This window comes from Falco punctatus (assembly GCF_963210335.1).
Source record: "Falco punctatus genome assembly, chromosome: 10".
Taxonomy (NCBI): Eukaryota; Metazoa; Chordata; class Aves; order Falconiformes; family Falconidae; genus Falco; species Falco punctatus.
In genome coordinates, this window is record NC_137590.1 from 13,420,809 (window position 1) to 13,446,039 (window position 25,231).

The 25,231-nt window shown below is 49.4% G+C and overlaps 1 protein-coding gene across 1 annotated transcript in view; it reads right to left on the reverse strand.

Annotated features, from left to right (window-relative positions):
* RBBP8NL (RBBP8 N-terminal like) overlaps positions 1 to 18,086 on the reverse strand; it is a 42,281-nt gene extending 24,195 nt beyond the window's left edge. The window contains exon 1 of the mRNA XM_080403667.1: positions 972 to 18,086. The gene's annotated coding sequence lies outside the window, so the exon portion shown is untranslated. The remainder of the gene's footprint in view (positions 1 to 971) is intronic.
* Positions 18,087 to 25,231: the final 7,145 nt, after the last annotated feature.

The window sequence follows — 25,231 nt, forward strand, 5'->3', positions numbered from 1 at the left end:
ACAGAGAGAAAAAGGGAGCAAATTTCTTCCTAGCCCTGGCAACAGAGATGCGGTCAATTGAGGGTGGGAAAGCAGGGGCGAGAAGGCAGGCCCGTAACCCTGCTGAAAGTTATTTACTGCTGAGCATGCAAGTGGTTCGGCACAGGCCAGTGTTGCCCGAGATGCTGCATGGGAGGCAGATCAGGGGTGAGAGGGGGCGATGCCCCCCCCCCTGGTGCCAGGCACTAATGCCCAGGCGAGCAGTGCTGCCTGCCTGGGGTGGCACCGCTGCCAGCCCACAGGCTCCCACAGCACATCCTGACGTGGCCATGGACCCAGCTCTGCTTGCACCATGGCTGTTGAGCAGCTTGGATGTTTGCTCAGAGAAAGCTTTGGTGTTTGCTGCCTCTGGTCCCTGCTCTCTAGGTGCTGCCGTGACCAGACTCCCCCGTACTCACACAAACTCTAACACTCACAAACTGCTCTGACCCTCGCACGGCTATTTCACTTCGACTAAGCTAGAGCTGGATGCCATTTCTTTGCGTTTCAGATTCCAGTGATAGCTCATTACCTTTCATGCTCAAATGGAAAATGCCAGAGGAAAAGTTTTTGTTAGAGGAGAGGAGAGCCCCGGGTCCCGGCTGGGCAGCCCGGGCTGGCTTATCTCTGCTCCTTGACGACCCCGCATGCCCACAAAGGCAGAGCTGCTGCTTTGCAACAAGCCATCAGCTCCCCAGCTGCTAGAAAAATCCAAATTTCCTCCTTGAACGCCAAGAGGGGACAGAAAAACACATACACCCATAACACAGCAGCCTTTGCCCATCAGGCCAGGCTCTGGCTGCCAGCACCAAGTGACAGCTCGCCCCAGCGCACCACTGTGCTGATTTTGGGCAATTCTCCACGCATGGCTCACGTCAGCTCCCTTCCCAGCTATGTAACACTGCCCGAGATGCCCAGGAAGAGATAAAAATCGGTGCAGGCACAATACTCACATTGGGGGACTGTCTCTCTCCCTCGACTCCTCTGGCTTAGTTAAGTTGTGATCAAGAGACGGTCATCTGCGACACGGGAGACAGGAGTGAGCAGTGTGGGTGAACTTGCACAGACAATAAGCCATAATTTTTCTTTGCAGTCTGACCGGCTCTACTGGTTTGCATTTCTTTGCCCCAGCAGCAGAAAGGAGGCTCAGCTTAACTAAAGCTGCCCAACAGGTTCTGCTATAATACAAAAAAAGTGGCAAGACCAGTATGGTGTGAACCCAGATAGAGATTTGATTGTTTTCCCATAATTACAGCTCAACCTGTGCTGTTCGTTGAAGTCAATCACATTAGCAAACAGACCCTTTTAAATAATTCATCCACCATTAAGATGGGAATTTTTTTGTTTTATATAACTTTGTTCTTTCCGAGAGGAAGAGAAAGAAGAAAAATTGAATGTGACAGCAGCAGCATCCTACTGAACTAGAGTGGCACGTCCCAGGGCACACAGCAGCTCCCAGCCCAAACAGCTCAGGAGAGGGGAAGGAACGTGCCCAAATTGACACAAACAGCTACTTGCAAGTGCAGGATGAAAGCCCGTGGTCCTGGACTGTCTTGGGGGCACTTGGCAGCAGCTGGGGATGCATTGGGGACCAGTGGGGAAAGGCTGGGTGACTTGGGTGCTGAGAACGGGCTGCTAAATCTTGTAAATAATTATGATCTCTTAACAATTGACATTTTTTTATACCTTAATTGTTTGCAGCTAGTCTTCGTATACTTGTAAGCAATGAATGCAGGTTCTAACAAAGAGGTAGTCCTGGATGATGAAGGAAAACCAGCCCAAGGCCAGCAATTCCAGGCCATGAAAGAGTAAGAGACTTAAATGACCTGATTTAAGACCACACACAGGGACTACAAAGGAGAACTCTGGCCAGCTGAATAGAGGAGTAGGCAGATTTGCAGACCCTCAAGCCCACCAAAGACCCCTGCTCTGGACATCTGGGCATGTGCAAGTGGGAGGGCAAATACTATAATTAGTATTGGCTAATCTCATGAACATGTGCATCTTCTCTGGGAAATTTGTTGAATATGGACACATGTACTGCAAAAAAAGGGCTACCTGAGTGAAGGAAGCTCTGCACGTTAGGTGGAGCTATCCCCCGTGCATCCAGCGCTGTTAATAACGAATACCTGCTTAACAGTAATAAACTTGCTGTTGAGTGATTTTCCTTTGTTTCAGTGCCGATCCTGGCTGGCAGCCCTGGCTCAGCCTGGGTTGCTTCCTGGCTCCAGCTGCTGACACAAGCAACTTCCACCCCGAACTGTGGGCTGGTGGAGCTGAAGGCAACGTGGACACATCCTGAGCCTTTGAAGTGCAGCTACTTCAGCATCCCCCAAGAAAATGCTGGCATGGATTCCCCTGCCCAGGCTGGGCAGGGACAGCCTTCCCTGCATCGCTGCAGACAGTGGCAGCATGCAGGGGCTGGGAAAGCAAGAGATGCATTGGTTCACTATCAGCATGGCACCAATAAAAAAAGGATAAAAGATTGTTTCTTACTTGTCTGAGACCCAGACAGCACGTCCTGCTCAGCTGAGAGCTGCCCGGCCGGCCCAGGGCCCTGCTGTGCTGGCACAGACACCTCTGAGCATGGCTCTCTGCTCGGGAGGGACGCGTCTGTGTTGCTTAACAGGACACGTAAGCTGGGGAGGGTGGTTTCCCTGTGATATTTCCAGAGCCAGTGGATAGGGAAAGCCTCCTGTGGAATGGGATTTGGAGCAGTGAGGCTGAGCTACTCTTCTGAGTCATCTTGTGCTGTGCATCCCCAGAACTTGGTCCCCAGCCAACAGCTCAGACCCTCAGCAAGTGTAAAGTCACATCCATCTGCTGACAGCAATATCACCATCCTGATTTACACCCCAGCTGCTGAGCTGGCTCCTGAAGCAAGCCCAGCACAGCACTGAGCATCCTTGGCAGCGTTCCCCCGCAGCAATCGCATCACCCATCTGCAGCTCTGCTGCCAAACGGTGGCTTTGAGCTTTGTTACCCGCGCACGGACAGGTCGGGCAGGCAGGGAGCAGCCGGGGCTCCCAGGAATGTGGCTGCACGCCCACGCCATGGAAATGGTTGGCAGGTAAACAAGCAGCCGCTCGGTGAGCAGTGGTCCTCGGCAGACCTGTAGGGACTGTTTGGTGGTTGCTCTACGTGCATGAAATTCCTGGCTCATTCCTCTGCAAGGGGGACACAGCATGAGGCTGAAGGGGGTTATTTTCCACCTGAGGCTCCCCATGAGCCATCTGCAATGGGCAGAGGGAAGCTCTTGGCCTCTTTATCCCCTTTCTCTTTCCTTTTGGGCTTTTTGTTTTACTGAGGGATATGGCAATTACAGATTGATTGCTCGATATGGGCCGGTACCTCAGGCTGATGTTTGCAGTGGTGGAATTAATGACAACCACATAGAAGAGAGATCCTTGCTCAGACCAGCCCTGCGATATCCTGGGAGTGGCAGCAGGGTGAGAGGGAGGTGCGGAGCTCGGGGAGATAACCGGCAGCAGCCAGAACTCCAAGCAGCCGTGGTGGGACATGTAGCACGAGCAGTGGGACACCACCATCATCCCTCGCCTGCCTCCGATGGTTCAGCGACTGCTCTATCTGCAGCATCTCCCACAGGGGCACTGGGAAAGGAAACACTAAAAAGAGAGCTTAATGGTAGTGGCTGCATGTGGGGAGTGAGGAGACTCGAGGCAGGAGCGGCTGCCTAGAAGTGTGGTGCTGGTGCAGGAAAAGGCAGCATGGACATTTCTGGGAAGCAGAACGTGATGCACTTGGAAATAATCCTCACCTTGTCTTGTAGGTATTTATGGGGATCACCCAGACTGCTCACAGGAACCACGCTCACACCAAAGGTTGCTCTGCTTCCAGGCTGAAAAGCCAGAAGATCTGGACAGGACATCCATTTCTTTACAATTGGCACCTTAATTAGAAAGAAAGAAATAATTTCAAACCCTTTTTCTGGAAGAAAAAAAATATTGAAATCTTCTAAGCAAAGGGACACAAACCCACTAATGCAACCCAGAGGTATTTGATCAAGACAGGCATATGGTTGCAGCTGCACGGGCAGGTGGGGAGCTCTGCACCACCAGGGCTGTGGTGGGCAGTGTGGAAGATGGGGCCACCAGATAATTGCATCTGGGAAAAAACAATCCAGTTCAGAGCCAGAGCTGTCAGAGGCTGCTGCCAAAATATATCAGCCATTGAAAAAGATGGTCACTAGCTGGACTCGGGGTAGAAACCGCTCCATAGTCACTGTAGGTATGTGCTGCAGGGAAAGCACCATGGACTTGTAAAAAAACTTGGAGGAGTGTATTTTCCAGGAGTGGATGTCCAGAGCAGACTCTAGGCATTAAGCTGAATGCTTATTTTAGAAAAAATAATACAGGTCCTCCCCTGAATTGATTCTTTCTGTAAGTTCAGGCACATTTTTCCCTTTGTAAGCACACTTCTCACCCTGCAAATTCCAGCTGTTACCTTTACTGTGCAAGAAAAGGACCCTCAATAGGTTTCAACCTATTTGCTGGATGGAAATGACATGACAGAAATGACAGAGGGAGCCCTGTGCTCCTGAGGCAGGGCTGGGAGGTCTGAGCTGGGCAGCTGCCTGCTCCATCCACCGCCGCAACCCACCCGAGCCAGCACGCAAACAGCCGATATTCCCAAAGCTGGTTGCTCTTTGCCCATAGCATTGAAGTCTTTCTAAATAAGACCCAAAGTCGGGGGAAAAACCCCGTCTTCTCCTGCTAACAGAGAAAGCAACCTTCATAGTTATCCCTCCACCTTTTTGTACCTGAGTGCTTGATAGCACATTAGAGAAGAACAAGTTAATTGGTCTGAGAAAGGAGCTCAGTTTGTGTGACAGGGAAAATGTTTTGATGGTGAGAAAACCCACCCTCTGAGCTGATTTGTACTGAGCCCACCCAAACTCAGAGGATAAGAGTGAGTTAGGCTTTCAGGGAAAACTGGTCACCAAAAATAACATCTGTTACAGATACAGGCTATCCTTCACTCCACAGGTTTCAATAGAATAGGAAAAATTCCTGTTTCATGAAAGAAAGCACATTATTTGTTCCCTCTGAAGGGGCCACTGCAGGGGAATCTTCCCCATGGGCTGGGCTGCAGTACCTGAGCAAGGAGCCGGGCAGAGCTGGAGATCACAAGGAGGTTCATCCAGGAGCCCAGGGGAGTTCATGGTGACAAGGCCAGAGCTGGAGACCAGCATCCTGCAGCATCACTGGGACTGCAACGAGCTCCTGGGCCATGGATGTGGGTGGAGACCCCAGGTGAGGCTGCTCAGGGCTGTGAAAGCCCGTTACTGCCCTCAGGGCCCTGACAAAAGCATCCCTACATCATTAGCAGTCACTTATAGACACAAAGAATCAGGCAAACAGGAGGCAGAGCCCAATGCCTAATTTTAGGATATAACCCTGGTGCCAGCTGCAGCATGTCAGGGCCAACATCACCTGCCAGCATCCTGAGAGCCTGTGGCCTCACAGTGTGCATCTCCCTGCATACCAATATAATTCCGTGGGCCCCATTGCTATTGATGAGTATTTTGAGGCCAAAAAAAATGAAATAGAAACCCAGGTTGGCACAAGGAGCTGGAAATGTCTGCCAGCTCCAGGGCAGGGTGAGCAGCAGGAGTACCCACAACCATTCCCAGTTGCATCGCAATGATCTGCCCCAAGCTTTCCTGCTGGTCCTCACTTCCCTTTAGACATTAAGCGAGGCCAGTTTCTATCCTCCACCTGCCTTGCCAACAGCTGCCTTTTTGCAAGAAGCGCAGTCCTTATCCCTGTTACAGTGTAAGTAAATAATAAACTGTGATGAGGCTGAAATCAGGACCTACCAGTGCAGCTTCAGTGGGGCAGGCGGTGCAATGAAGGACCAGAGCTCCAGATGTCTTTGGAGGTCTCAGGTTGGACATCCAGCACAAAAAATGTCCATGTACAGTTTCTTTCCACTTCCTGTGTTTTGCTCTTGTTAACCTTCATCTCAGTGCAGATTTAAGAAATGTTTTTCTAGGCTTCCAATCCTCGTTGCCTTGTCAGCAGGGCTCTGGCACTTTTGCAGCCCTACCAAGCACAATTTCTCTGAAGGAATCGTTAGAGTGTCATGTGAACAGGAATTTTTTGGTTACACCTCTCTGTCATTTAAGGCAAGTGATATGAGCACTGTACACAGAAACCTTGCTGAGAAGCGGCTGCTCCATCGGCACGAGTTTCCTGGGAAGCAAAGGGTTGAACGCGGTTGTCGATGCCATGAATGAACCCAACCCATACTAATAGGGGAATAAAATCTTCCTGTGGACTATGCAAGACTTTTCAACTTGGTCCAGGAGGGACCCCCATCCATGGGTCCCTGCCGATAAGATGAGCGTGCAGGTGAGGTGTGGAACATCCCTCTTACTCAGGGCTTCAGTGGGGTTTGCGTTGGCGAGGATGAGTCTGTTTCTCCATTTCTGGCCCTAACTGACTGATGTCAGTACTGGCCATTCGATACAAGCCTGAAGGCACTTCAGAGCCTGATCCTCTTGAGCCTTCATAACCCCATAAGAGCAAACCCACCGGGTGATGCCCAGAGCTCCCTGCAGCAGCAACAAGCAGATGGGAGCAGCATCACGGGGCTTGTTTTGGTAGGATGCTGCTCTGCGGCAGACGGGGAGAAGCAACGGCAGAAAACACAGCAGGGAGCTGTAGCAACGCAACCAGACAGGAGCTGCAAGGAGATAATGAAATTTCCCCTGGTTAAAGCCGCTGCTGGTGTTTTTTTCCCTGGTTAAAAGGGGCTGCCCGCGGGCTGTGCAGGGCACACACATGGCAGGCAGCATCCACCAGAGGCTGCTCACCGGCTGCGGAAACGCTGCTGCTGCCTGCACTGCCTGCTACTGCCTGTGCTGCCTGCTGCTGCTTGCGCTGCCTGCACTGCCTGCGCTGCCTGCACAGGGCATGGCTTCTGGCCTTGCCTGGGGCAGGATCGATGGGCCCGCAGGCCTGGAGGGGGTCCCAGCAGACCCCAGGAAGCGCTGGATGCTGGACCCAAGGGATGGATGCATGATCTCCTGGAAGACCTGGGCAAGGAGGCTGCCAGTTGCTTTTCCTGCCTTGCAAAGGTGGAAATGCCCTGTAATAGTGGGATAAAGAGATGCCAAGTTAACCAGTTATTTGCTGGTGCTGTAAGCATTTAAATAACACTAAAACCCAAAGGCATCCTGCCTCTGTGTGCTGTGGTTGCACCACTTCACCCTGGATTTGCATGGGGTGGCACTGGATGACACAGGGCGCAGGTGAGAGGGAGCTGCTTTAAGCCTGGAGGACACCCACAGATTTCAGAAATCCGCTCTGAAAAACCTTGTTTTAAGACATTACCTACCTTAAATTTCCATTACTAAAAGGTATAAAAACAGATCAGCTGGAAGCGTGGCAGCCAGTGCAATTGTACTGATGGCACAGAGTAAATTCTGTTTTTACACAGGTTTTCCTCCTGCCATCTGCTCCTGGAGAGTGTAACTCAGCTTCTCTGAGTCATCTCACTGATTTCAAAGCCAGGAGCTACCTGCTTGCAAACCTCCTGTCATAATCAGTGAACTGGAGCAAAACATACACCAAGGCGGAGGATGAACTTTGGGAAACCTCTGAACACTTAGAACCACAGCGAAGGGTATCGCCTCCCAGACCTCAGAGTGTCACGCTGTTGCAGCAGCACTGTGGGCAGGGAAAGGCTATTTCTGGAAGTGATGTTTGGGGTAAGGTCTTTCCCGGATCAAAGAACACACCTGCATGAGATGCAGCCATGGAGACTGCAAGTAAATGGTGATAGCACATACATGCGCAGTGCTTACGCAGCCCTGCTCTCCTGCAGATTGCCCAGCTCTGCCCTCCAAAGCGGGTAAATATCATTATGTCCCCTTGCAGATGAAGCAGCTGCCAGTTTGAGAGATCAGAGCGACTTGTTCAAGACAGCGGAGCTCACTCTTGGCCCTGGAAACTGTGCCTGATGCTTTGTGGGAGGGTGGCTGTCGTGCTGCAGGGTCCTTTGTGCAGGAGGGACGGTTCCAGCCCACAGCCAGTGTCACTCCAGTGATGCCAGCACTGGCAAACGTGCTATGCAAAACCAGCAGCACATCTTCGAGTCGCTCAGAATTGAGGAGTCAGCCAATTTTTATCCTTTTACCTCTCAAAATGGCCATATATTGTCCAGACCCATGCAGAAAGTGGGGAAATTTCCTGCAAAACTCCCTCTTTTCCTTCTCTTTTGACCATGCTGCCAGCTCTGGCCCTGGGCACATGCCAATGAGCTGCACCCGTGCCCCAGACCTCATCCCACTGATGATGCTTTGCCCTTTAGCTGGATTTTTTTTTTCCTTGATTGGAAGGAGAAGCAGATGAGCCCTTTCCACTCTGGCTCAGTTTTCCTTCACCTTCTTGAACCTGCACCATCTGGGCTGCAAACACCCCAGGCGCGTGGCTCTTGCCTTCCAAGGTGCTGCAAACATGCAGGAGAGTACAAAGACATCAGCAAACTGGGTGACAGCTGTTCCCAATGAAGTGCAAAAAGGATGATAGAAATGTAGCTGCCGATGTTAGGCTTTGGCACAACTTGTCTAGTCAGGAAACACGTTGTAAGTTTTCGTGATCCCACCTAAATTCACCTGTTTCTATCGCTGTCGCTCAGATTTTCCTGATAGCCCAATGTATGAACATTTTATACCATAAAAAAAGTAATCCAGCTCCGTGGATGGCGTGGTTTGCAGAGCACATGGTGCCTGGCTCCATGCTGAGGATGCTGAGCGCCAGGTGGGCTGTGCCAGAAGTTATCCCCCTCTCTCCCAGTGAATCAGCCAGCTGAAACAAGCATTTCTTGGGCTTTACAAAAAAGCCCTGGTTTTGGCTCATCCATCGTCATGCAACCCCTCGGCTGGCAGCAGCTCTGCGCAGGCTGGGGAAATGAGAAGGGGCTGCACATGCTGGCGTTCCCCTCCCCTCCCCCTCTGCCTTTCCCTCCGTCTGCAAGGAGGATATTAATGCAATTAGATGGGTTTTTAACTGCTTCCTCACTAGAACACGTGCAGGCAGTGTTCACAGCTGGCTCCCACCTCGCAGGGATGGAGGATGGCCGGCTGCCCCTCTTCCAGCCTGCACTCCCATCCAAGCTGGACCCAGATGCTGATCTTGCCCAAAATTAATCTTTTTTTTTCTGCAGGGAGTGGGTAGCCAGGTCTGTTTTCAGCTGGTTTCTGCTCAGCTGAACCGGGGAGGACCCTGCTGTCCTCTGACATGTCTTGGCTCTCCTTTAAGTGGTCATGACCCATAGTTTGAGAAACTCTGCACTTAACAGTCCTTTCTATCTCTTACTCCTCCATCTCTGCCCTGTCTCCTACAGTATCCATTTTCCCTTGCCCCTCCCTACTCCCCTGGCCAAAAAGAAGTAAAAAATTAAGTGTGAATTTCAGAGCCAAAGATGCTTTTGTGTTGTTTTTTTTTTTTTTTTTCAAGCAGACACCAAGAAGTGAACAAAACCCCCTTCCTGTAAATTATAGTCCCATGAAAATGGCTCCAATTGCACAGAGAGTTTGGCAAAATACAGAAGATGCAAATGTCAATCGAAGAAACTCTGGCAGGAAATATTTTTCACAACTGCTTTGTTAGCAAAGCTTTTCATTGGAAAAGCTCCTGCTCTTGAGAGCTTGGAAGGGTGACGGCTCTATTTTTTGGTGCACTTTAAATGGTTTACCCATAACACACAACTATGTCATTTATCCTTCTGTAATTAATTCATCAATAATATCTCAGTCGTAAAGACAAGAAAGCTTATTTTGAACGTAATTTCAGGTGCAGAGCCTTGGAAAGAAAGACGCTTCATTGCTCTCCTCGATGTTTTATCTCCAGCGGGGTAGCACCTGAATACCCAATGTATGAACCCTGAAAGTGCCAAAGTCGGGTTTTTTCTCATTCTGTTTCCATCTCCTCTTCCCTGTGATGGAAAATCAGCAGCAAAGTGGTCACACCACAATAAGAAGCAGGAACAGATGATTTGCTGGAGTCCAGCTGAAGTGGAAAGAGTGGAAGTCAAACCAGCTGTGGAGCATGCAGTGCTGCTAACCCATCACTGGTTTCTCACCGGTCTCCTGGTGTCTAATGATTTTCTTTAGAAAAAAACATAGAAAACCTAATTCTTCAGTTTACAACAGTGGCTGACCAACTCTTAGGCAAGAAAAAGCCCCTAGAAGACGTTTCCCATAGCTTGAAAAGCCAGAAAGTGAGTAAAAGGACTGAAATGAGCACTGTACTTACAAATTGCTAAGTTGGTGTTAGTGGCATTATGTTCTCCTCCTGGGGCCAAAACCTTTGGAGATGTAAGACTTGCCCTGGGGCCTCCCTGCTGATCGGCTGTTTGCGGGGTGTAACACTGGCAGAGTGGCGGAGGCTGCTGTGCAATGTCACAGCTCGAGCGGCATGAGCCCATGATTTATGTCCCTTTCTCCTGAGCACAAATAAAAGATGATGTTGTCTGATGCACTTGCAAGGATCTCTGCGAAATTTCCTTCTCCAAGTGCGAAAGCTCCTTTGGGAATGTGGTTTGTTTGGGCCAGCTCTCCCCCGACCCGCGCCAAGGGCTGCGTCCAAATCATGGCTCTCCAGCTGCGGTCTTCGCAGCGCCCGCTTGCCCAGCTCGCTGCCTTTCCCTGGCGTGGGAAGATGCTGAGCAAGCACGCTGGGCACACGGGGTGGGACAGGGGTGCCACTCCTGCAGACCCTCCCCCTCCCCTTCATCTACCTGGGGGGCCCCAAGCGCACCCACCCCAGCAAAACCCCCGCAGCCACGTGCTGCTGGGTGTCCCCCCCCAGGAACCCGGTCCTTGTGCAATTCCTTTTGGGAAGGATTTTAGCAAGTTCCTCTCCATCGCCTGGTAAAAGCAACACCCTCTCTGTGCTTTTTGCAGAAAAGATCATGCAAATAAAACCTGAAGGTGCAGGGCTTTGCCGCTTGCCTCCGTGCCTGCCCTGGCTGCTCCCAGCTCCATGATTTATGCTTTGATTTGCAAATGCCTCTTCCTGCCAGGTGATCACATGGGCCCTCGCCTGCACATTATTTTCGCATTTGCTTTTGCTTCCCTTCTCTCCCTGCCCACCTCCCACCCCCATCCCAAAATGGTTTTCATTTTTATTAAAGCAATTTATTCTTGTGGTTGCCAAAGTCTTATCAGGTTCAGCATACATTCAGACAAGTCGTGCCTGGTGATTTCTGAGGGGGGGTTATGTTTGAGGGGAAGAAAATGAATGAAAGCCACTCCAAAAGGGCGGCCGAGCGGGGCTGGAGTGAGCATGGCCGGGCTCCAGCGCCGAGATTTCAGCTCCAGGCAAGAGTGGAGGTCAGGAGCGAGACAGCCTGCATGGAGCTGCGGAGGAGCAGAAAAGGGGCAAAGGGGATGGGGAGAGATATTTACACCCCCTCGAGCGATTTGCAATACGGCCGCTGCCAGTCCGGAGCTGTTGGTATTTAAAATGGCACGTAGAGAGGCGTCTCTCCTCCCACGAAGGTATGTTAATGAGTACCCCGCTCAGAAACTCCTTGGAAACTTCAAGGGAAGACAAATCCTCTTGGTTGATGAATTAGTTTTCTCCCTTTGCTTGACCCGTCAGCCTGTGCTGCCAGCAACGTTCCCATTAGCTTCGGCAGAGTTTGCCAACATTTGCTGAGATCCAAGACCCATAGAAATCCACTGGAGCCTTTCCATGGATCTCAAGGAGCTTTGGGTCAAGTCTTCTGCCTGCGGGATGGGGCTCGGAGTATGCACGTTGGCTGCCTGCTCGGAGCCTGCCGGTGAGTGATGAGCTGTTGAACAATGTCTTCATCTCTGGGCAGGGCTGGGAGGAGGGATGGGGATGCTAACTGGAACCAGCCTGGAGTGAAGTCATTCGTTTCGCCGTACTGTTTCCCTTCTCCTGAAGGCTCCCAGGGAGGGAAGCAGAGCTCGCAGGCGATGCTGTCTGCAAAGGCCCAGGGCTCTTGATTCATTGTGTTAAAGCTTCCCAGCCCTGGAAGAGCTGCTCAGACCCCGAGGATGTCACCCATCTCCAGAAATCAACCCAGCACATCAGTCCCACCATGGCAGACCTCCCACCACTGCTTTCCTGCAAACACTGTGGCTCTGCTGGGAAAGGGCTGTGGCAAACGCCAGAAGCACAGGGTGAAGCGAGTCCGCTGTGTCCCTGGCCAAAGAGAGTGAAACATCTCTGAACTGACAGTTTTCGAGCGCTCCTTGCGAGGCATGAGCCTGAACACGGGTTTTATCAGTGTATGAGAGCTTGCAAAGATAACACTTCAAAGAAAACACATTCTAAATACACCTTTAAAAGCCTTAAAATGTAATTCCATAAATGTTTGTGTTACTCGGGCAAGAGATAAAGCCAAGTGGTATTACTGAATCGTAGTGGGGTTGAATACCTGCAAACTTCCCTTGTGTCCCTATCAGATGAATGGTTCACTTATTAATCCATACCTGGATACAGCAGAGCCCTTTCCTTTCTCAATAATCTTTTGCCCCCACCTCTGTGTGCCGGCTGCTTTGCTGCTCCGGCAGGACCCCGGTGTGGGTGCAAACCCCAGCAGGATAGTGGCAGCTGCACAGGCTCTGGTTCAATGCAGAGACCCTGTCCCTGCAGCTTTTCCCTGCTCCTGAAAATTAACAGAAAAGTAAGGTTATAGAGAAATAATTAAAGGCCATTCTTGCTTAATTGCTGATGCTGGTCCCACTGGTTCAGAAGCAGTTGATCCCTTTTTCTCCTGCTGTTAGTGGATCAGGACCATGGTATCTCCCTGTCCCAAAGGATGGACTGCAGTGGCCATATTTCAGCATTATAAAAATGCTAAAAGAGATTATAAAAGTGCTAAAAGGACCAGGACCACAGAGCTGTGCGATACAAATATGCCATTTCAGTTTTGTCTTTTGTGAGTATTAAAGAAATGAGGAAAATAAAAAAGGCAGGAATGAAGTAGTCTGTGCAAAATCCTGAGTTTAAATCCCTCGCAGTACTGCAGTCAAATGAGAACGACTCACAGTAACACTTGCCCAGTGAGACTCTGCCCTGCCTGCGGCAGGAGTGGAGGAAATCCCTGAAATCTCTGCTTTTCTGTGAGAGCTCTGTTCTGCTGTCGCTCCAGGCAGCCAGTGACCTTACGGTGGGTATGTGTTTACACGGGTTTGTGAGTCTGGGGAGAGACCAATGTGGTTTTCCAGTTAATTTCCCTGCAGCTTGTTTAGTCCCCGTGATGCTTATCAGGGAAGACGGCATGCTGCTTAACGGCCCAACATGGCGCATCATAACAGAGCATCACACCGACACCTTTGGAAATGCTGAGCCCTGTGAGCATCGACCCCAAAAAGCTATTTTTAGGAAGCGAGTCTGCCCACACTACCACATGTGCAGCCCTCCAGGTGTCTGGGCTGGCAGCAGGATTTGGCCATTAGTGGAAGATTTTGTGCCTATTCACCCAATCCGTCCTTGACTTACACTCAGCAGCTTTCCTGAAGCTCAGTATGGGGGAATATGGCTGGGGTCCCAACGCCCACCACCAGTGAGTGCTGGCAAGTACGAGCCAGGCAAAGGGACTTGTCTCTGAGGGGCTGCACAGCTTCTGAGGTTTTTTTCCTCTATGAAGAGTGGAGATGAGGCCAGAAGTTTTCCGGCAGAGCTTGCAGCCCCCACCCACAGGCAGATCCCCCTGGTAGCACTAATGGTCCAGGAGTGGAAATTGATGGTGGTGCAAAGGCAGCACAAATTGATCCAAACTTTGTCTGATGGACAAAATATTCCCGGCATACTGTTCAGTGCACTTAGTCTTAAATAATTAACATTATTCTTAAGGTGCTTTCTTCTTTAAACCCCTACATGCACCTTTCTCTGTAACCTGTGCAGACCCCTTTTCAATCTCTAGCATTTTCTTTCTCCCCAAACAAAACCCTCTGGATTTCTTTTGGATGCCAGAAAGCAAGGATTTGAATATTTGGTTCAGATCCAGAAATGCTTCACTCTCTCTAAGCCAAAGAAAAGGCATTTCCAATTTTTTTTGTACTGCATAGTGCAGAAAGATGCTTAGAGAAAGGGGAGGCGAGGGGTGGTCAAGGCCATGCTACGTTGCCAGGACTTTGTCCTATTGGAGCCACCACCGGCACCCAACAACCCCAGCAAAGACTGCAGGGAATCAGTGCTCCCCCCTAAACCCCTCACAGTCTATAGGGAACCTCGATGATGAGATGGTTTGCAGGGAAGGTGACCCTACCCTGCAGAAAGTGGCTCTGAAAGCCCCGTGGCCAAGAGGTGGCAGCTGGGAGCTGCCTGCCCGGTGGGCTGGGAGATTGACATCAGGAGGCAACAAAGATGTAGAACGGCAGAGGGAGAAATCCTGTGTTTTCTCTCAAGGAGATGTTTTCTCCCCTTTATCTAGTGCACAAGCTCGCTAGGCTGTGTGTACATTTAGCTGTCAGTGCCTGAGATGCTTAACATATTCCCTTCTGCTCCGCATCCAGGACAAAGCCAGAAAAGGCAATGGCTGCAGCAGCACCATCAACATCTCAAGAGCTTTAGAGAGCCAGGGTGGTAAGCACTCAACCTTCTCCAAAAGTCCCTTTTGAAGCCAAATTCTGCGCTTGCCCAAGGGTTCCTCTGGCTCCTGGTGCTCAGGATGAGTGTCCAGCACGTGGGGCTGACACAGCAGTGCTCTGGCTTGGTAGATGCAAGTCACTGATGGTAAATAAGGGTTTAATCATTTGCGTAATCTTTCCTAATTACCAAAGAAAAGCAGCTACTCTGAGCTTATGCAGAGGCTCCGTGACAAACACTTCTCCCCATGGTGATTGATGCTGGGTCCCCAAAATTCAAACTGATAGGAGTGTGTTGAATGAATGCTGATGGGCAGGAGAAGGCACCCTGGAGGATACATGTTAACCTGGGGCTTTATTTTCAGCCCAAAGTTCTTTTGGCCCATGGCTGGGAGTGCTTTTTACCAGGGCAGTCAATCATGCTTGCTGGGAGTGGCCACTCAAGAGAAGAAAAGATGTTAGAACACCACCTCTATCATTTTTGCATGTAAAACAAGACTATCTGTGGCTGTGGGTAACCTGCTTTCGGTGCAGCTTTGGGGAAGGGGCTAGGTGCATCCCTAGGGCATGCTGGCCTTTCTTCAAGTGTGGCAGCACCCATGGGATGCTCCAGCTGGACAGAGATCCCACTACAGCAAAGACGTGAGTGTTTCCCAACAGGTTACGTGACCACATCAACACCTGCTTTTACGACGCAATATCAAGAATGCAAAGGACTAGTACAAAGGGTTAACTAATTAGGAATTGATGACCTCTTTTGATGGGGTTGCAGAGCAGAGAGGTGCCTAAGATGTATTCAAGGTGTCTGGAAGGGCTGGGCATGGCTCCACTTCTGGAAAACTCCTTCTAAGGCCACCCCAGCCCTGCTGCTGAACAGCCAAACTGCCAACAAATGTCCCCTGTCCCCAGCAGCTGCAGAGCTCAGCCACAGGTCCCCAGTGTTTTGGCATTCAGGGCTCCTAGACCCTCTCTTACCACTGTATTTGATTCAGACCATTGAACCAGGGTGTCTGAGGTAGGATGGATGGAAACCATTAGACCAGAGAGTAAATGACCAACAGCTCTCCTGAAACCTGCGCTGGCGAGGAAAACGCGATACCTCCTGTTGGCAGATCAGATGGGCTGTTCTCAGAGGCAGACCCGCAGGGGAAAGCCAGCAAGGTCAGTCACAAACTGTCTGGAGCCACGTTTACGCTTCTCGTGCTTCAAATGTAATGTGGCTTGTACAGGGCTTGCTGCTCCTCAACACAAATGCAACGATAAGAAATTATTATCCAAAATGCCAGCCCTGGGAGGTGATGCTCCTCTTCCTTCTGGACAGGATACCCAGTTTTATTGCAAAGAAGCTGCTTTTTCTTTCATTTTACCTGGCTGTTACATGCTTTTCTTCCTACAAGAGTCAAGTGCTATCCACCGCTGGTGCCCAGGTTTTCAGGTCTGTGTGCCACTGAGACCTCAGTGGAAACAAGGGAGGTATTTCTTTAGTTGTGTGACATCTTTGCAGCATGAATTGCCTCATGTTTTACAACGCTTACTCGCAGTCTACTGTGCACGCACGTTAGCACTGATGATTTTTTGGCTAACGGTGGTATTAAATCATCAAATAAAAACTAATGAAGGAGAGAGCCAAAAGATGTGATGATGACGAGGGGGAGGAATTCATAGTAGCAGAGGGGCCAGCCATCATCCAGGCAAGGCTGCTGAATTTATGTGTGTGTTAATTAACATTTTGATTCATTAAGCATGGCTCATTGAGGGATTTGTTGATGAGAAGGCGATTTGGGAGCTGGTGCCAAGCAGAAGGAAGTTTCTCCAGGTCTCATCCTGCCCTTGTCGTGCTGGTGCAGGAAAGCAGTGGCTTTAATCTTAAATGCAAATAAGAAGAGAGTGTAAATGGAGCATGTTTGAGGGGGCAAAGAGCAGAGGCACTTGCCCTGGCAGCTCCCTGTCCACGTCAAGTTTCCCAGGGCATTGCAACAGTGAAGAGGGCTTGCCAAAACCTGGCGTCTGGATCCCCCAGCCTTCACCTGTAGATGTAGAAAACACTGTACATCCTCTCCTCGATGGCATTACATGGCATAAAGAGATTACTGCGATAGAGATAGGGATGGTCACATTACTCATGTGCAGCCAAGTGCTGAATCATCTGGGTCACCTTATGAGATGTCGTCTATACTTGTCATATATATTTTACAGAAGGAATATTTCCAGGATGTTTTAGAGAGCATTAATATAATTTATATGTATTGCTTCTTTTATCCCTTTGCATAAAAAAACAGGTGTATTTTTTTGCTGTGAATCCAGCCACCCGGGACTTGTAAAGAGAAAAGAGTTATAGTTCAAACATTTCAGAAATCTCTAAAATGCACCTGCAATAGTTTCCACATCTATCACTGTGTTGTTATTTTAAGCTTCAGCATCCTGGGACTTCCCAAGCCTCCAAGTAAGCATTGCATCTCTGCACTCCACACCCTCCTGGAAATTAACTACAATTAAGAAGGTGGACCGGCTTCTCCATGGGTGGGAATCAGCCCAGCACCAGTCCAAGCCACCAAGCCTTGCTCTCATACACTGGTAGAAGAGCTGGCCCTAAGCTCTGCACCGGGAAATACTGATCCAAGAACCAGAGGGACATGAATGATTCTCCTTGAAGAACTTTGATATCTTCTCCTCTAGCTTTTAGAGTAGGAGTTACAGGGATGCATAAACATGGAAAATAGCCTTATTAATTCTGTCTGAACATCAAGAAACGAGGGAGTCAAGATCAGAGATCAGTACTTACTGTGTCCACTCTGTTTTGCTCAGTGCCTGATGCCCAGCTTTTCTACTGATATTGCTTTTTCTTCAGAAAAAAAACAGCCAAGTTGCTCAGCTGGCTCACTGTACTTTTAAGAAGTGCATTTGGCCTCATGAGAATGCATCAAAATTTTGATGCTTAGCAGAAAATAAAAATATTTGCACTCAGTTCATTTCTAGAGCTGCACATAAAATGCTCCCCCTCAGGGCATATCCAAGGAAAAGACTAGAAATAAAATATAAATTCTAAACAGCAGTAAAATGTTTATCGCTTTGGGGGTTATGAGTGTTCAGCTTTTATTACTACGAAAATCAATTTACTGAACTTGGGTTTACTGCAAAATCACAAAAGTGAAAACCTGAATTCATTTGGCATCTGCGACTCTGCTGCTTCTCCCTTCCCGTGCCCAGGAAGAGACATGTTCCACCTGGACCCCTCCCTGCCTCCTGCCCACCATGGCTCCGATCCCAGCCACAGCCAAGCCACCCTCCGCAGCTGGCAGCCTACCTACCGTCCCTTTTGCTGGACCTCTCCAAGGAGACCAAGAGTCCAACCTGAAAAAACAAACTCCAAAAAAACAAAAAAAGAGGAAATGATCCATTTCCTCTGCCAGGATCTTTGGTTGTGCTTATGACCCCATCAGGAGCCATGGTTTGGGATGGGGATGCAGGGTACGGCTGAGAAGGGTACCAAGTGTGAAAACCCTCATGTGAACTTCACGGTAGTGGAACTGGATGATTTGCTAGAAAGTGCATGTTCAAAATAATATTAGGATATTGTAACAGCAATTCCAATGGTCAATATAATAAAAAAAATATATAGAAGTCACTTCACTGTGGTTGGGTATCATTCAGTGCAACCTAACCCACCAACAAATCCCGTGTAGCCACTCCTCTATTTTAATTTCTGGGATTTTTAAGGCTAGAATCGATGCATGTCTGAACAGAGCTGGTGGAAAGCAGTGTAGAGATCGGCCAAAGAGCCCGAGGCTTGCTGTCCCTTAGCAGTAGCCAGATGAGTCCCATGGCCAGGCTGCCATGACAGAAAAATGTGGCAAATCCTTCACAGTCCAGCACATTGACCCTCCAGAATCCCATTTCTCAGTAAATGCAAATATTTCATATAAAGAGAATTTCAGCCCTGCCGATAATTTCTGGAAAAATTGTACCAGAAAAATCATAATTTTTTTCCAAATTAAAAAAAAAAGTTGGAAGAAGGTTAGGTCAGTTCTACAAATAGTCAAAGCAAATGTTTCGGGAGTGATGAGGAGGATGAAAGCTGCCGAACCGAGCGAGTCAGCAAATAGCTGGGGATAACAGCGAATTCCGCGAAGGAGTGGAGAAGCTCGGGAGAGTGTGTTTGGGGTGGGAGGTGAAACTCCTACCCGATATTAATAAGTTTGGCTGCTCTCTGTGCTGCAACGTGGTCAGAAACACGTGAAAACAAGGTGTGTAAGGAGGAAAGGCTGCAAAGCCTGGTGTGCCAGCCAGGCAGGGTATGGGTTGCCACGCCAGCTGTGTCCCTGTCACCTGTGATATCGGCATTTGGGGCCAGTGCCACTGACCACCCTGGGGTCTGCATGGGGAGTTTCTCTTTGGGTACAGGAGACCTGGCAGCCAGCACACACCTCTTTCCTCTTTTGCCCCCCAACAGACGGTGAGGTGCCCAGATTTTGGGGTGAGTGGGGCTGTCTGTCTGAGGTGGCCAGCTGGCACCCCAAGCGTGGTCCCTGGCTCTGAAAGTGGGGGTCTTTGTGTAAGCAAAGTGCTTCTGGAGCAACCCTCAGCATCTCCCTGCAGAGAGCCAGTGGCACTTGCCATTGATGGGGGAGCCATGGATAGCACAACGTAAACAGCCATGGCCCCGTGTGCAGCACCCAGCCCTGCCACCTCAATGCCAGCTGGACCGAGGGCTGTCGGGCACCCCAAAAATAATAGCAAGGGCCAGGGACCACTGCGTTCATCCCCTCCTTGGGAGCACACAGGCTGGAAGCTATGGGCGCAGGGGAGGTTTGGACATGCAGTGCTGGCACTGAGGGTGGGTTAGGTTTTTTAAGCCCTATTTTGCCCCCACAGTGCCCCCCATTCTGTGGCCAGCAGCATCCCTTAGCATTTTAGGGCCACACAGCACAAACAGCCTTTGCATTGCACTTTTTTTAAGCTCAACACAGTTTGCTTCCATCCTTGCTAAGGGCATGGAACCCACGAGACATCCTGGATGGTTATGAAAGGGGTGCCGTCCCTTGCCACACTCTGGCAGCACGAACACCACCCACTCCAAATGCAGATGGGAGCTCTGCCCTTTCCCTTACGCCTTGAACTTGGTGGGACCTCTCCAGCAGTCCCACCCCAACTGAATTTTTCAGCTCTTGCACCAAAGCAGCCCCTCAAGCTTTATCTATCTATCTTGCAAAAGATGGAAAGTGCTTTACAATTTTTGCAGAGGTCATCTGATAACCCTGTCAGGCTTAATTGTGCCATAATCAAATCCCGCCCCCCCCCAACATGGGGCAGGATGATCAATTGCGAGCAAACACCGCTGACAGACCCCACCAACATGAAAGGCGTGAGCTCACAAATAATTTATTAAAAATGTGTGCGTTGGAGAGGATTCGTTTTCATTTCCTAAAGGGAAAAAAAAAAAAAAAAAAAAAGGTTTTCTTGGCTTGGCAAGGGAGCAAACAAGAGATGGGGGGCGGGGAAGAGGGACTGGAGGGCAATGAATCACGGAGGCAGGGCGGGTGGGGATGCAGGAGGACAGGCTGCGCTGTCTCCACCACAGGCACTCGGCCCCGAGCATCGCGTCGTGCTGGGACCCTGGGACCCTTTGCCCCCTGCGGGGCGGCGGGGGGGTGGGTGGGGTGGTGGACACGGGGACGGACGATGACCCACCGGGGATGTGCAGCCACGCTGGGCTGGGGCAATGCCTCCTCCCTGAGCACAGTGATGGGGACATGGGCTTTTGTCAGCCATCCCCTTCCAGCTAACAGCTCTGCATTTTGGGTCACCGTGTCCTGCCTGCTCTGTACTTTTCAGGATGGTTAGTTGCCTGTCTTGAATACACGAAGTAGTTACTTCTTGGCATGGAGGTTAGCACAAACCCACTTGGCTGATCCCTATTTTTCCAAGAAAAGGAGCTTCAACTTGCCAGGTGACGGTGTAACTGGCTTAACTGCATCCTGACACCCTTCCTTCGGGTGCCCAGACTGTGTGCCCCAATGTAGAGCCACAGGCTACCTATAAAGCCATTGCAAACCCATCACCAAGGGGAGGTTCCCCCTGAGGATCCACTGCTGGGCAGACACACAGGGCTGGGGGAACTGTGGGGTGCCTCCAAGCATCATTAGCAATTTCCAGGGATCGCATCCTGCTCTGAAGACTTTGCTGTGACGCTGTCTGTGTGAGCAGGATCAAAAAGACTCGAAAGTTAATTGTTAGAGCAGCATTAGTCTCGCCACTTGAATTTTCCTCTGCACCAGATTTATTTTCCAACAAAGCAGACTTCCCTCCTCCAAAAAATCCTGGTGAAACAGCACACATGAGCAAGGTTTAAGTCATAAAGGTGCTGAGTTTTGCATCCCTTGAATAATCTTCAGTTGGCATCACTGGGAAGAGAAAAGACACACGTGAAAAATAACCTGAATTTTCTCCCAGACTCAGACTGCTTTCCCTGGAGAGGTTTGGGAGCCCCTGATGAGCATTTGCCTCTCTACAAAACCAAGCCCTGAAGCTCCTGTGTGACACCTTTCCACCTTTTTTGCAAATGACCGACAGTCCAAGAGGCGATGCTGATCTCGATTCAGCACTGTTTGGATGATTCTCCCAGGGATGCTGATGCAGGTTCCCTGGGCAGGGCTGTGGTTCCAGCACCAACTCTGCCCCTGTGATGGGAAGCACGCAGACATGCTCCTTTTGGCTCTGGAGTGCTCAGAGCACATATGTTCCAGGTCCTACACAAGCAACCCCTCTGCTGTAGGCTGATGGAAGAAGGGGGACAGCTTTCCTTGCTGCTACCACCATGCCAATCCACCGCAGTGTGAGCAACATCTCTATTTCCAAAATCCTTTGACCATTAACACATGAAAAGTTTATTTATCGGCAAAGATTTCACTGTAAATACCCCTATTAACCCAGCTTTCCAAGCCAACAAGGTTTCCACAATAAATATCCCTGTTAATCAACATTTCAAACGACTGATTTCCAAAAAGAAAATTATAGATTAGATGTGGATTATTTAACAGACTTCCCCAGCACAAAGCAAAGCCCCCAGCCACTCCCTGTTCCCTCAAGCCATGATGATGACCACAGTAGCACCAAGGTGACTATTTTTTCCCCATTGCAGCAGGGCCATCGGGAGAGCCCTGCAGAAGCAGCTCACATTAAATATGGGAAATGACTGCCACCTCCAGCCCTCTGCCTGCTACTGGAGCCAGCAGCTCCCCTCCTTGGGTGACTCAGGGAACCTGGAAACTTGTTTTACCACTTGCATGTACCCAAGATATAAACAGTGGGGCTGGGAGAGCAGAAACACGAGATGGCAATTAGCCCAGAGCTATTAGCTGTGCCTGAATATCATATACTCCAAGCTTCCTTGATCCACTGGAATTTATATGACTGTTAATGGGGACTGTAAATTGCTGTCAGCGGGAATAACTCGATCCATGTTTTTGGGAGAGGTGGAGGGACTGGGGGACTGGGGAGGAAGAGGGGAAGGTGCCCTGAGATGGACATGAGGAGCTGTACAACAGCTTTAAGGCACTGCTGTCTGCTGGCATATAACAGATAATAAAAATATGGTTTAATTTAGAATGTAAGGATATGGTGTCAAAATAAAATGGCTCAAGGACAAGCAGGGAACATAAAAAAGTCAAAGCCCATGCTGTGAGCATCAGCTGCACATCATAAAGATACATTAATGGTATATTTCTTTAAAAGAAATTTTCATACTTGGGAGTTTTATGAGAAATAAGAGTTTAAAATATTAAAAGTGGATATTTTATGGTTGGAGAGGAAAAAATGTTCAGATGAAGGTGACGGGAAGAGCAAGAGCACAGAAGTAAAGCGCTGGAACCGTTGGTGATGCCAGCAGCAACCCAGGGCAGTGACCCTGCTGTGCTGAGCCAGGGGCACCCACCCACCCTTCGTGTCAGTCCTGTCCTCTGCCCATTCTGTATCCCTGGAAACGAGTGGGATTTTTTTATTAAATGGGAAGAGTCAGGCCTCCCAGGTCACAGATACAGGCACAAAGTATCGTAGTATTGTAAAACAACAGACAAGCAAAGCTACTTAAACCAGAGCCACCTGTGTGCCAATTGTCCAAGATAAAATCAAGGAAAGAAACGACACTTTGCTGTCAAATTCAACTCTTCGAGACAAAAGCAAATAATCTGGGTGCAGATCATCCCTTTTTGATTCTGGGCTTGGAGAAATGTCCTAGGAAGACCTCACAGCATCAGAGCATCTTTGCAGAACTGATGGCTTAAAGCGACAGAATAAAGACCTCTGAGTCTGTGGCCAGCTCTCCTGAGTTCATCTGGGCCCAGGAACAATCGAGAGACCCACAAGTTCATTTTTATCAAGAGAAAAAAGCCGTTTAACCCAATGACTGAAATATCCCTTCCTATTGTTCCAATTCTCTGTCAGCCGCTGGGAAGAATAACCTGGCATTTCCTTCCCCTGTCCTGCTGCTAAAACCGCAGGTTTCAAAGGAAAGTTCACAAAAATGGGAAATTTCTAAAATTTGATCTTCCATATGTAATGACCAATGGAAGCAGCTCTGGATGGTCACTGCTTGTACAGATGGTTCTACTATATATTTCACTGACATTAACATCCAGGGGTCCTGAATGGAATCAGGGTCCTGGGATGCTCCTGAGCTGGCTTGCAGTCATTTGCTGGTTTCATACTTAATACACCTCATCTGATTCCTTAAAGGTGAAGAGACTTTGCTACAGAGCAGCAGGGTCCAAAAAGGATGGGCATTGCTTGCGCAGGCTGCATTTGGCATCTCACACTGGGAGGACGCTGCCTGTCCAGCTCCAGCCAAACACAAAGGACCACCTGAAGAGTTTAGCTGCGCAGTGAGTTGCCAGCACACCCCCAGGCTGGAAATTATACCTCTGGAGGAAGGACTAAAATTTCATCCAAACCTGTTAGAAAGATATCTTTTTCCCAAATATAAAGCCAAATTTGCAGTATCTTGGACACCATAAATATTAATGCAGAGTATATTATGCTTGTGTAGTGTACCTATTCATGATGTATGAATATTAATGCCCTGCATCTGAAATCTCTCTCAGGGCACTCAGTGCCCATCAGCAAACCTTCATGGCTCACAAGAAGAGATCCCTCCCTCCCTGGATTTAAAATCTATGCTCAATCCAGTTGTGCAAAAAATTGTGCTTATGAACATTGCTCTGGTAAAGTCTGTAGGAGGAATGTCTTTAAAATAAACCATAACCCTGTTCTCTTGGTCTCTGGATGCTGCAACAGCATACCCAGAGACCATTTTACACAACTGGACTCTCCATGAGGCTGAAGGTGGCATTGCTCTTCCTCGTGGTCCTTAAAACGTGCCTACCATGATTAGGCTGCTTGGAGCCTTGTGTGGTCCATTATATTTTATGCTGGTTTCCTAAACATTCACAGTTAAATAAACTATGATAACACTTCATAAACATTTTTCTAACATGCGGAATGTTTGACATGAATTTCAGCTATTTTAAAACTAATAAACAATTGTCAATCGGACGTTGGAGACTAAGCAGAAGCCACAACTGTTCTTATGGAACATCAAAGGCATAATAAATATCTGATTTTTTTTTAAGCATGGCTTTTTTACTTCTGCCTATGAGCCTCTGTCAGAGCACGGAGGGACAAGCGCTGGGGCTGTGTGTTATTGTCTGCCACGCTGTGGGTTCTCAGCGAGAAATAGGAGGCGTTACTCTTCATAGGCTCAGACTGCACTTAAGAAATCTCCCAGTATTTAAAAAAACCCAAAGCCGAGCAGATGCCAGGTTCCTGCTCTGCCCACCATCTGCAGATGCACTTTTTTCTCCCCGGTGACAGGCACCTCGTGGAGCTGTTTGCAGCCACAGTGTTCTGCCATCCCTCCGGCATTGCTCCTGGGGGGAGTGTGTCCCGTAACCCTGCCCGGTCCCCGTGCCACCACAATGCTGAGGGGCTGAGGAGCTGCCTTTGGGATGTGGGTCACTGGGGAGCCATGCAGCGAGCCTGGCTGACTTACAGGGAAGCAGTGGTGGCCTGAAGGATGGAGTCTCTCTGCACCAGCTCCCCAAGCCACTACACATCTGCAAGCAGGAGCAGCGTAGGGGACCAATAGCACCGTGATGGCCACACAACTCCCTCCCCACAAAGCATCTCCACAGGGTTTTACATTGCTGCAATGTCAGAGCACGTGTGGGGTCCCTCAGCATTTGGGACAGTGCCACCAGGCAGAGATGGAAGCACAGGACCAGGGCCCCAAAGCCACCCTAAGCACTCGCAGCTCCTCCCTAGCACAGGACCAGCCCTCTGATCATGCCCTGCTAGGTGGGAAGAGGAGCCAGCTCAGAAAAAATATGTCAAGAGAAATACAATGTCAATGGAATATTTTTCCTGAGGAGTGCCCTGGGTTGGAAAAAAACCCCCACCCAACTAATTTAGGATAACAGCTCATTTAGCAAGAGATAGTCCGTCTGCTTTAATCTATTGTTCGCAGCATCCCAGCTGGTTAAAGGTTGCCTGGCCTGACAACAGGAGTTTGTGAGCTTCAGAGAGGAAACTACCATGGCTTAACATTTATCTCTGGGCACATACATCAGG